The sequence below is a fragment of the Acartia tonsa genome, chromosome 3 (assembly GCF_053477335.1).
Source record: "Acartia tonsa isolate MP-2025a chromosome 3, ASM5347733v1, whole genome shotgun sequence".
Classification (NCBI taxonomy): Eukaryota; Metazoa; Arthropoda; class Copepoda; order Calanoida; family Acartiidae; genus Acartia; species Acartia tonsa.
Window position 1 is genome coordinate 4,764,015 of NC_137262.1, and position 12,277 is coordinate 4,776,291.

Genomic DNA, 12,277 nt, shown 5'->3' on the forward strand with positions numbered 1-12,277 from the left:
GTTACGGACGTACGGACGTACGGACGGACGGACCGACCCTAATTATAGAAAAGCTTCGCTTTTAAAAATTTTAAAATTACTTTTGGTGATCAAATTTAAATTTTATTTTTAGAGTACCTTCACCTTACCTCCTTTATTGTCTTAATTTGTCTTTTATGTTCATCATTAAAATTCGTTGACATTACAGTTGAATTTACAGATATTAGAGCTTTCTAAAAAGGTCTCTAACATTTTTCTAGCTTTAGTACTTTTTGAGATATCTTATTTCAAAGTATTGCTGTAAAATTATCTTTTACACAGCAAAAAGGTGAAACATAAAATTAGATATTTTAGAGAAAAATACAAGTATCTTCATGTAAATCTCTCTAATATTGCTCCAAAGTGACCAAATTGGACAGTTAAGGTGCCTAAAACTATCTAAATTCTAAAAACTGGATATAATACGCTGCTAGACATAGTTTTTTTTTGTATGGATGAGAACCAGTTCTAATCCACAGGATAATAATCGGTTTCGAAACAATACGAGAAAAACTGTTATCGTTTATAATAAGTCTATTAAAAATATAAAACTTTAACATATGTTTATTGTTTAAACTTAGGAATATATTTTTCATATAAACTGTACATTTTAAGTATGAAAAAACAAGGATGACAACATCTATAAAAGCGAAGCACAGAAACGGTAAGACAAACGGACATTAATACTTGTATAGTGTCAGAACTGAATAATCAGAATATAAATGTATATTGTATAAGAGTCAACGCAAAATTGTAAGTAAATTTGTTGAAAAACAGCTTGATTCAGGATAATGTTTATGGACATACTTACATTTTTAGGACTTGATTATAGAGTTGCTTCGCTTATTACATTATACTTTGTTGTCCCAGGAATCAATACACCAAAAATCAGATCAATCGGATGATCAGATCACATAAAAATTTATTGTTAAAAAAGTAAAAAAATCAACATGTTTAAAATGGACGTACGGACATTTTGGTGATGATTATAGAGTTGCTACGCTTTCTAAATCGTTACTAACTATTAAAGGAATCACCATGCAAAATTTGAAATCGATAGGACAATTCTAACATGCCTAAATTAACGAAAAAAGCTATCCGTTACGGACGTACGGACGGACCGACCCTAATTATAGAAAATCTTTGCTTTTAAAAATCTTTATTATAACGCTTATTAAAAGTTCAAAGTTCTAGGTTAATTTTTTATGAGGTTTTGCAAATTTGTTTATCAACAGTTTTATGTTGTAAAGAAATGAGAGGAATACAAAGTTTTTCAAAATAGATGTTATTTTAGGGGAAGCCTAATACTGGTGTTTTATTAAATGCTGGTTGTTTGCTTATAAAGAAAGATTAAGTTTGAGATGTTGTTTGGGAAATGTAAATTTCAAAAATTAAAATTACTAGCGACTGTGCTGATAGCATCTAATGTATCTGCTTTCGAAGGGAGAGGAAGGGTTGAGAAAATAGCTCAAAACCATTTCATGATATATGCAAAGCATCTCTAAATAGGGGAATTAAAACGGTTCTGTTGTTAGCGAGATTTTAACGGACAAACAAAAAAAACTTTCTGCTTCATATAGCTTATTAACATCAATGCAATAGCATTTCAATAGTGGTTTCGCCTCTAGCCTGTAATGAATGACAGGGGATGATAAAACCACAAAAGGCTTTGCCCCAAGAGGTAATTAAAAAAATTAAATTCCTCTGGTGCTGCTACCACCACATTTCAATTAACTGCCTAAAAAATGGGGAGAGATTTTAAGGAACGGACAGACAGACAGACGGACGAACGAACGGACAGACATCAAGCTACTTTGTATTATAGATAGGATTTAAGGATAATCTTATTTTTTCGTTTCTTTTCTAAAATATGAGAATAAATGTACTTTATAGATGCTAAAAGACAGTTATAAGTTTTTTTTTGTTAATTAATACAATATGCTTCATTTTATTTATTCTAATAACATTTTAGAATACACATTTTTAGAGGGGAACTTAATCAGAATTAATAAAAACAAGCAATAAATTATCTAAGTCATGCTATACTTTCAGTTAGATCTCAATAACGGCTTGAAAGTTAGGCATTAGCTTTTTGAATCCTAAAATCTTGCTTATAGCAACAGCGGTAAAAAAAACTATAATGCTAAAGGGCTAAAGTCTAAAAATATCTTCTAAAAATATTTTAATTGCGTAACATGTTTATTTTCCTACTTTAAGCACATTAATATTTACATCAAAATTTCGAAAATTCATCAATAAACAAGAAAAATATAATCAATTACTCTGATTTGGTTTTGAAGAAGTGACAAGGGACCATTACATTTTTATACATCTTCAATGATAATAAACAAAAATAATATTCTGTTGATTAAAATTATTGGTTGAAAAGTTTAGAACCAATTAATCAAAATTTGATATAAGTACCCAAAGTTTTTGAGCCAACAATAATGTGGTAATAAAGTACCAGTGTAATTTACTATCCGATGTCCCTTCACTCCCTTCTTAATCAAAGCAAATAGAATGAAGCAAAAGTTAAAACTCACCTTTTAAATAAAATAAAATGGAACTGATTCACTTGAATTACATTTTACATCACTTAAAATCACTTTTAATAAAACTCAAATATTAATTTTTTTTTTAAGTCTTAGAGTTAAGATATTGAAATAGGCTGAATATTCCCCTTTACAAAGCTTTATCTCAGACGTCGGGTTGACCCATCAGCACACAGCTGGGTCAATATTTACATAGATAGATAGATAGATAAGACTGTACTTCACAGAAAACTTTATTCTTATAATGATCTACATTGTTTTATCTGAAATGTATAAACATTAGATAACAAAAAACATTAGTTCTTTCTTTTAAGACGCCAAGCGACCAAAGAAACACTTCCCTTATATTTTAAATAGTTTGAAAATTGGAAGAGGGTGGAAGTTTTTCTCTACTTTCCCTATACCTGCAGGGGGTCCTAACCCTGCAGGACTAAACTGTCACTCCCCAATAACGTAACTAACCTACCCTTAGGTGAAACTAAAAACATGCGCAAATTAAGATAAACAAAATAATAATTTTTGTCGCAATAGTGATAATTACTAAAGCTATATATACAACTTAAAATATAGAGCAATGAAAAACTGTAATACCCAGTCAAACATGCGTCATCTCTCCAAAAAAATTAAATGACAATTTCAAATTCATAGAAATGATAGGAATCTTTTTTTCATTAAAAATGAAAAATAAATGACCAGCATTTTTTTTTCATTTTTGTAATTTTCCCCCAAATGCCAGAAAGATGAAAAGAATGTTTTTTTCATTGAAAATGAAAAGTGAATGACCAGCATTTATTTTTCATTTTTGTAATTTTCCGAAAAATGACCCGGCATTAAATTTTCATGTTTGACTTTTTACAAATTATGCCAAAAATCTTCATATCATTAAGAGATGAAAAATAAATGCTGGTCATTTACTTTTCATTTTTTTCATGAAAAAAACATTCCTGTCATCTTTTTTTCATCTAAATGACTTTCATTTAATTTTCATGATATTCTTTTTTTCTATATTACATTGTTAGAAAAAATCCCGCTAGAGGTCTCAAATTTAAATTTTAAAAATGGGAAAAGTTTAGTAAAAATAAATTTAATTAAAATTGAGTAATTATTATGTTATTAGAAAATATAAAGGAAATATTTTTTAACATGAAAGGAATTTTTAACATTCATTTCAAATAAAGAAATCTTATTTGAATTACAATTTCAATTAGTCATATAAACGACTAAATTCAGTGGCAACTACAACACATTATTTATTTTAGTAATATCTCTGGCCATCATACTTAGGTACATGTGGCAAGTCCTTGGATGCTGCTATACATTATATATTATTTCCGTTAAAAGATGACCTGGCATGTAAATTTCATTTCTCTACAAACATGACTGTCATTTAAAAGTCAGGTCTCCACAAAAATGATTGTCATTTAAAATTCATTTCTATAATCATCAAAATCGGTGCCATTTTAGAAGGGAGTTGATTCTGAAATATCCCTGATTTTCATTTTTCTGGCATGATGATTTTAAATGAATAGATGTAAGCGAAAAAGATGAAAATTAAATGAATTTTAATGAAAATGTTAGCTGGGTATAAATTCACAAATTCACTAAAACGTTAACATTTTTGATAAATAATTTTAAAAAAAATAATAACTAGATTTTTACAGAAATATTCAAATATTTCTATTTAATAATTAAAGAAAATAAGTTCTTGGAAAGCTTATTAACCCCTTTGATGTATGCTGATGCACTGCAAGATTGTTTTAATATTAAATGAAATATGCTTTGTTTGTTTACCCATCCCATATGTGTTTCTGAAGTATCTATCTATCTTTGTCAGTAGCGAAACAAATCTACAAAATGTCCGTCCAATTGTACGTCTGTAAGATATGGAACGAGGGATTTTTTTTTGTACAAGATAGACATCTGAAATTTTTTGTGAAGATTCTCTGTTTAAAAGCATCGAGTAAGTATATAATATTCTTAGTCCGTCTGTCTATCGGTCATGCTACAAAAGTATAATACAAATGTATAAGTTTATGACTATATGATGGTTTCGTATTTTTTTAAAATCACTATCTTTATATCTTTTTTATGATTACTAAACATTTGCTGATCTATATCTCAAATTATCCATTTGTCTTTTTGCTTTGCTACTCATAGATGTTGTGATTCTTGTTTGATTATCTATCTATCATTATCATTGTCTCTTGGAAGATATTGGGGTTGCCAAATTTTAAGATTCATGTGATAAGAATATTTTATATCTTATTAAAATATACTACTATCATATTAAATAAGTGACTAAACCTTTATTTCCAATTTATTTTATTTCTATTTGATATTGGAGTGGGATTCTCGCTAATGATAAGATAATAAAAAAGACAGAAAGACGAAAAACATTCTTTTTGTCTACACTAGAAGGATTAAAAAATACTTTACTAAAATGAAATTTGACGTCTCTCACTTAACCCCATTATATTTAAATTACACATGTCAAAGATTTCAAAACAAGGATGGAAATATCCAAGACATAGACAGTCACATGAGGGAAAGGTAATTATAACAAGGATGACAACATCCATAAATGCGAAGCACTGAAACGGTAGGACAAACGGACATTATCACTTGTAAAGTGACAGAGCTGAATATTTAGAATACAAATGTATAAGAGTTTAAGCAAAATTGTAAGTAAATTTGTTGAAAAACTGCTTAATATAGGATAATGTTTATGGACATACTTACATTTTTAGGACTTGATTATAGAGTTGCTTCGCTTATAATATTGTACTTGTTGTCCCAGGAATCAGTATTCCAAAAATCAGTCCAATCGGACAATTTTATCACATAAAAATTTGTTGTTAAAAAAGTTAAAAATCAACATGTTCAAAATGAACGTACGGACATTCTAGTAGTGATTATAGAGTTGCTACGCTTTCTAACTCATACCTAACAACTACAGGAGTCACCATGCAAAGTTTGAAATTGATAGGATAATTCTAACATGCCTTACTTAACGAAAAAAGTTATCCGTTCCGGACGGACGTACGAACCGACCCTAATTATAGAAAAGCTTCGCTTTTAAAAAAGGTTGGGGACTGGAGATTTGACTGTAAATTAATCTAGCATCTTAAGTTTTAAAGAAATTTTATTAAAGTTTGATTGGTTGGTTTAAACAAGCAGTGTTCCCACTTTCCAAACTATGTATATTAGAGATCCTGATTATAAAATATCTGTGCTAAAAAACCTGACAGAATTTTTGTCTGTCTGTATGTGTGGTTCTCCTTTACAGTGAAGCTTCTCATTGGTCCAGGGAAGGTTTATAACTTTTTTGGGGGCACCGCCAACCTCCCAAGATAAATCGTCCCTAAAAAAATAAACCCCTAGTAATGTATAAAGTACATAGACAGCGAATGCAAGATAAAGAAAGTAATATCAACATTTGGTCAGGACATTATCCTTAAGTATGCGGGTTTTATTCATAAACTGTTTGCTTTAATTTCAACTTCTTAAAAACTTTCATAAAACTTCTTTAGTTAATTCTATTTATGTAACATTTTAGTTTTATCCTTATGATGATTGTCGTACTTAGAAATATTTTTGTATCTCAAATTTGGTGTGTAAAATTTGCAACCTTTTAAATAACGACTTCCTAAAATTCGCCAATACTCGGTGAGAAGATGAAGCATTAGGTATAACAAATTCTCTTGATGTCAAGTTGAGCTAAAATTTTCTGTGCAGTACCTTCTGCTTACATGTCACTTAGCATCCCTAAGAGCATGTAATAAGAACTGTGTATTAGACAGGTTCTTTGTATAAAAAAATAATGTGTCTACCTTGTAAACAAGCCTTCTGTGAAAATTACAATACAGCTATTTTTTAGGTATCACATTATAAGTTGAAAGAAAAATAACTTACTGCTACTATATCACAGAATTTAATATTTGCTACCATATAACTAACAATTTATTGATTGTTTCTAAAATGTTCTATATTTGAGAATTATAAATGGGAATATATTAGCATTCAATATGATATTAGCTGTGTAAGAATAGTTATTTCTCGTATCGTATTATAAACGAAGGCACCGGCTAAACAAACTAGTTTTAATCTTATTATTGTACATTTCTATATTCGTAGAAAACTGGATATAATACAATGCTAGACATAGTTTTTTCGTATGGATGAGAACCGGTTCCTATCCACCGGATTCGAATGAATACGAGAAAATGTTTTACAATCCCTTTATAATGATAGATTTTTAGAAAACTCTATCATGCCACATTTTCATTATAAAATGACAAATTGCATATTGACAAAAAGAGAGGACAATGACCAGTATACCAAGTAAGGCAGAGTTTGTGTGCCCTGGTGTCTGTTTTTGTGGGTGTGTGAAGTTGCTTGAATTGATATGCATCATGCACACTTCTCTATTCTTGTTTATAAAGTGCAAATATCTCATTCTAACCAATATTATTTCCTTTTCTACATCTTTCCCATTCTTATTTCACTCCTTCCTTACCTTTTCACTTTTTCAAATATGTCTGCAAATTTTTCTTCTTGTTAAGCACATTGACAAAATACATTTTTTGCACTTTAAATTTTGCCATCTAAAGTTTTTTAAACGGTAATTTCTTGCTTACTGTGTAATGTAATTTAGACCTGTTAAACAAGAAAATGTAAACTGTTCATTGACCTAGCTGTTTTTATTTTCATGTCTATATTACTGTTAGTCCATGCAACCCATTCTAAAATTTATAAAATAACACAAATTTATAATATTTTACCATTTTATCTAAATCATTTATTATTTTTGTTTGTTAATCATAATCACTTATCCGTTTTATCTTGCCATCTCATATTCTCTCATTGTTAACAATGCGAAAAGAGGGAAAATTTGCATTTTGGCAGAGGCAGAGAAGATAATAGAGATGGGAGCATGATTATGCACTACTTAGCTATGCATATTAACAACAAGCATAATAATGTTCATATAAAGTGAAGATACTTTTAGTTTAGATCCTAAAAGAATTTTCAACCAGCTATGAGTACCTATAGTAATTGTGCCTTTGTGTAAATTTCTAGTGAATGTATTGTATAAGAAAATGCCATTTCAAAATTTAGAGGACCTTTTTTGTGATAAAAATATAAATGTGTATGTTTTTGTGGTCTGTTGGAAGAAAATCAATCAAGGAGGCAGAACTGCATAGAGACTGTGTTATTTCAATGACCTTATATATTTATAAATCATTATACAGGGTGCGCCACATATCTAGGGACTTTTTCTAAATTGTAAACAAATGAACATAAAATCGTCAATTTTAAAGATTTTATTAAATTTTAAAAACTGGGGAGCAAATTAGGTATATGACTATTAGATCATTGAATAAAATCGCCGCCAGCATCAATCACCGCCTCTACCCGCCTCCTCAACCGCCGGCAGGCCAAGGTTAGAATGTAACTGTCCAAGCTGGCGAAGTTCTCCTTGATAGTGGCAATGAGGGAGGTCTTTATGGTATGGGTACGTCTATTGGTGCATGCTTCAAAGTAGCCTAAGGTCCAAAAGTCCATTGAATTAAGATTGGGCTGCTGGGAGGTCCCATTTCCTTAGGAATGTGAGTAACCGCAGGATCCAAATTCACTCAATTTTCAAGCTACCCTTTGACACGGAGGCTCTTATTTGGACCACAGTTGAGCTAGAACGACGTTCTATACCTTTTTAGAAATGGCATGAAGATTCATCTAGGGTTGTCATTGCAACCCATAGTCTAAAATGAGTTTTTAAGTTCCATATGGGTCTTTAACGTCGAGAACCGAGAAATTTTCACGATTTTTGACGTTTTTGACATCTCTAAATCTGCCACGTTTCACTTTGCCGGAGTACTACAGCCAAGCCATTTTAGATAGAGAGCTCTAGTCTTTTCTAGTGTCTTACTTATGTATCTAACAGTATCCCCAGCAAGTTGCATAACTCTAGCTCATCTACAGATAGGCTGAGGTCCGATTTAGTGGGCCCTAGTTGAGAATCCAGATTATACCACCGGCGCACTTCGAATCTGCCTTGTTGAACATAAGCGCGGCCAGCTCGGAGTACGAGCCCATCTTCGCCCAAATATTTTTTTGTGCTAAAAGGTCATTACCTAAGCTTTTTATAGTGGGGTCAAACGTCCTGATTGGTCAAGTAGTTTTGACGCTATGGCCGTTTTAAAAAAGTCCCTAGATATGTGGCGCACCCTGTATATACATAATGACATAAAAGATGTAACTAGGATATAGTTTGTCAATACAGAGTAGCTATACCTTCTAAGCTAAACGCACATTTATATAGATGTATAAACTACCACTTTCAAGTCATAATAAAAAGTCAAATGTGAATTGTTTTAATAAACATAGGCATTTTTCAAATCTTTCAATGATTTTTAAAGTATTAGATTATTGAAATTAAAATTTTCATATTTAATCTTGTCACTTGTCCAAATGAATAAAAGATTTTTCCTCATTCTGAAAAGTTTAAATTAATGGAGAGTGGTACACATACATAAATGAGGCAGTAGATGCTTTGTTGTGCATTGTGACAGAGGCTCAGCCAGGCAATTAAACACTTTGAAATGAGTTGGAATCAGCAATTTACTTTTTAATTTATGCACACAAAAAAAAGAGATAGATTACAACAAGAACAGTTCTGCCCACAGTTCTTGTATCATCACATAATATAAGATAAAAATTATATTCATACCAGACCATAAATTTTAAGGGAACCAAGAATTGTTAAACTTTATATAAAACATATTGTTATGGACAATACTTATTAAATTAAAGTCAGTAAAAATTGATATCAGGCAGTTAATACTTTAGTTTATTAAATAATGTGTAAATTTAATCAAAATTTAACAATACAACTTTTACAAATATTGTTTTATTTTTGGTGGAAATATCAAAACTTAATTGTTTTTTCTTGGTTTCTATAATGAAAAGTATAATTATATCTGCTTGATCTTCTTCTCATAAGATCTTGCTGTCTTATAGACCAATTAAGTTGTCATTTTAAGGGAATTAACCTACTAATCATAAGACAGTTTTAAGATTTTGTGTTAGTTAAATTCTTTGATTTTGTAGGTGGACCATATCCCTTTTGGCTAGAGTGAAGCCACTATTATTGATTGAGTTATATAAATTTGCAATAACTGAAATGATTTTATATCCAGGACATAGAAACTTTCTGCATCACTAATCAAAATCCTGGCCTAATCTTTGGCTCATTTTTGATGGATGTGCCATACAAAACATAGCTCCATCAAGATTATTGGCAAAACTTCTCAACTTTCAAAAAGTTATGTAATTTTCAATCATGTTTCAATCTTGAATATTTGAAAAGATTTTTTATAATGGTTAAAAAAAAATTTTTCTCTACAATTACTTTGGACTTAAACAAATTTTGGATGATTATAAACCTTTGATACCTTATGATTATTAGACTAGTATAGTATTAATTTTTCTTTGACTTTTGACAGCATATAATAATAAGAATATTGCTTTGTAATAAAATCATATGTTCTCAATAAAAGCAACAAAAAAATTCAAGTTTTCAAAAACCCGTGGTCTAATTTATTTTAGGGCATATTTTTAAGAAACGATTTTTGAACAGCATGCTATTTTAGTCATATTGTAGCACATACAATCCTAAAGTTATAATAGTGTTATAAGAATGGGAGAAAAACAACAGGATTCAGATTCATCAAATGACTAAAGAAAATTGTGTTTTTTTTTAACTATTATATTGCAAATTAGAATTATAAAGAACGTGTCCTAACTTTTGTTATTTTTTTTACCCATTGCATATATAAATTCTATTAATTATTTTACAACAACTACTTACAAAAAACACCGACTAACTATTTTTTTTTAAATCACAAAAGTTAGGACACCTTCTTTATGACATATTCACGACTCAACCATGCTAAAATTATTTACTAACTACCAAAAGAAAAAAATTCTAATAAAAAAAGTGGTTAAAGAAATTAGTGTTACTTTCTAATCTACATAACACATATATGTAACTAACCCTCAATTATTATTACTAAAAAAAAGAAATTAGTGTTACTATAGTGAATAAGGCCTTTCTAATCTACATAACACATATAACTAACCCTCAATTATTATTATTTTTTTGAGAGTATTCCCCAGGGAGGAAAGGGACATTGGACTGTAAATTACACTAATACCCAAAGTTTCATAAGCATGCTATCCTTATTCGTTGGGTCAAAAACTTTAGGTATTTTTTATTTAATTTTGATTGGTTGGTTTATCTTTGTCCAAACTTTTAAATCAATTATTTATATATATATATATAGAAAGGTCATATTTGTTTGATATCATTGGGGGTGTATATCAAATATATCAACCAGTGTCTTATCCCTTAAATCCCTGGTAATCCCTTAACACCAATCTGTAAAAACAAGAGGCAGAGATCATATAGAGATCAATTATAGTAATCCTTTACATATATGTATATACATATGTACATATATCATATTTGCAAACAATCCCTTCTTTTATTTTTTGTATTTCTGTCTGTTTAATTGCAAGTTTGGATCTTAGTAACGGCTTGGCCTCTTGTAAGTCAGTTTTATTTAAAGATCAAGCCTTGAAGAAAAAATAAAATTAAATTTTTTGATTTAAAAATTACGATCTCCTTAACTTGTCTACCTTGTTCTTTCATTCTTCATAAAAATTGTCATCCTTGTTTTAAAGTTTTTCTTCCTTTGTCTGTCTTTTGTGTTCTACATATATCTGCTATTTTTTAATCAAAATAAAATCAAAAGTCTGTCTCTCTTTTTTTAAATTTAAGCGAAGCTTTTCTACAATTTTATTACTGGAAACTACCATATTATTTCTTAATGGAAAATTTTAATACAACTATAATTGTTAAAACTACTGCTTTTTTAACAGTTGTTTGTAAGTACCATTTTAAGATTTTGTGTTTTTTTATGTACACAGTTTTTCCCAGTTTTTTTCTTAATTACCCAATTACAGTTGAAAATGTAGACATAATTTACATTCATTTTGTTGTAGTTCAATTCTGTGTTTTAATATTTTATATTTGTACATCAAAATGTAAATATTAACAAATCTAAAGAAGTTAAATCAATAATATTAAAAAAATAAAATGCTTTGAATAATAGGTTTTTTAGCTGAATGATAAATTTTCATATATTTTTCAATCTTTTTATGAATATAATGCCATCTTTTTGTCTTACATAGGACACAATTAGCAATTCTTACCTAATATACATATTAGGAAGAAGAGACATAAGCCAAATATAGTAAGAGTAGTGTGAATGTCTTATATAATTGAATTACCATAGGCCTTATACTAATACAGTCAACACAATATCTAATCCAGGGAATGAGGTATATGGTTTTGGTATGGTTTCAGGCTATGTATGGATTGGGGAACAAATACTAAAAAGAAATTCTATAGAAAAAAAGGCACAACCCTCTCTCCCCTATTTTTAGAATTTCAGGTGCCAAATCCCAAGGGTTATTACAACGGTCCCCAATGTAACCACGTTATCTCATTCGTTGTCTCAAAAACTTTGGGGACTTTTTATTGGTTTTTAACTTTTCGACTTATTATTTTAATCTAAAGAAGGGGTAGTATTTTAATTATTGAAGATGTATATCAAATTATTGTCCATTATCTTATCCCCTAA

The 12,277-nt window shown here is 29.6% G+C and overlaps 1 protein-coding gene across 2 annotated transcripts in view; it reads right to left on the minus strand.

The window, feature by feature from the left end:
- Positions 1-2,829, minus strand: part of tok (tolloid-like protein 1 tolkin) — a 118,394-nt gene extending 115,565 nt beyond the window's left edge. For both annotated transcript variants that reach the window (XM_080152366.1, XM_080152367.1), the window contains exon 1: positions 2,562-2,829. The gene's annotated coding sequence lies outside the window, so the exon portion shown is untranslated. The remainder of the gene's footprint in view (positions 1-2,561) is intronic.
- Positions 2,830-12,277: the final 9,448 nt, after the last annotated feature.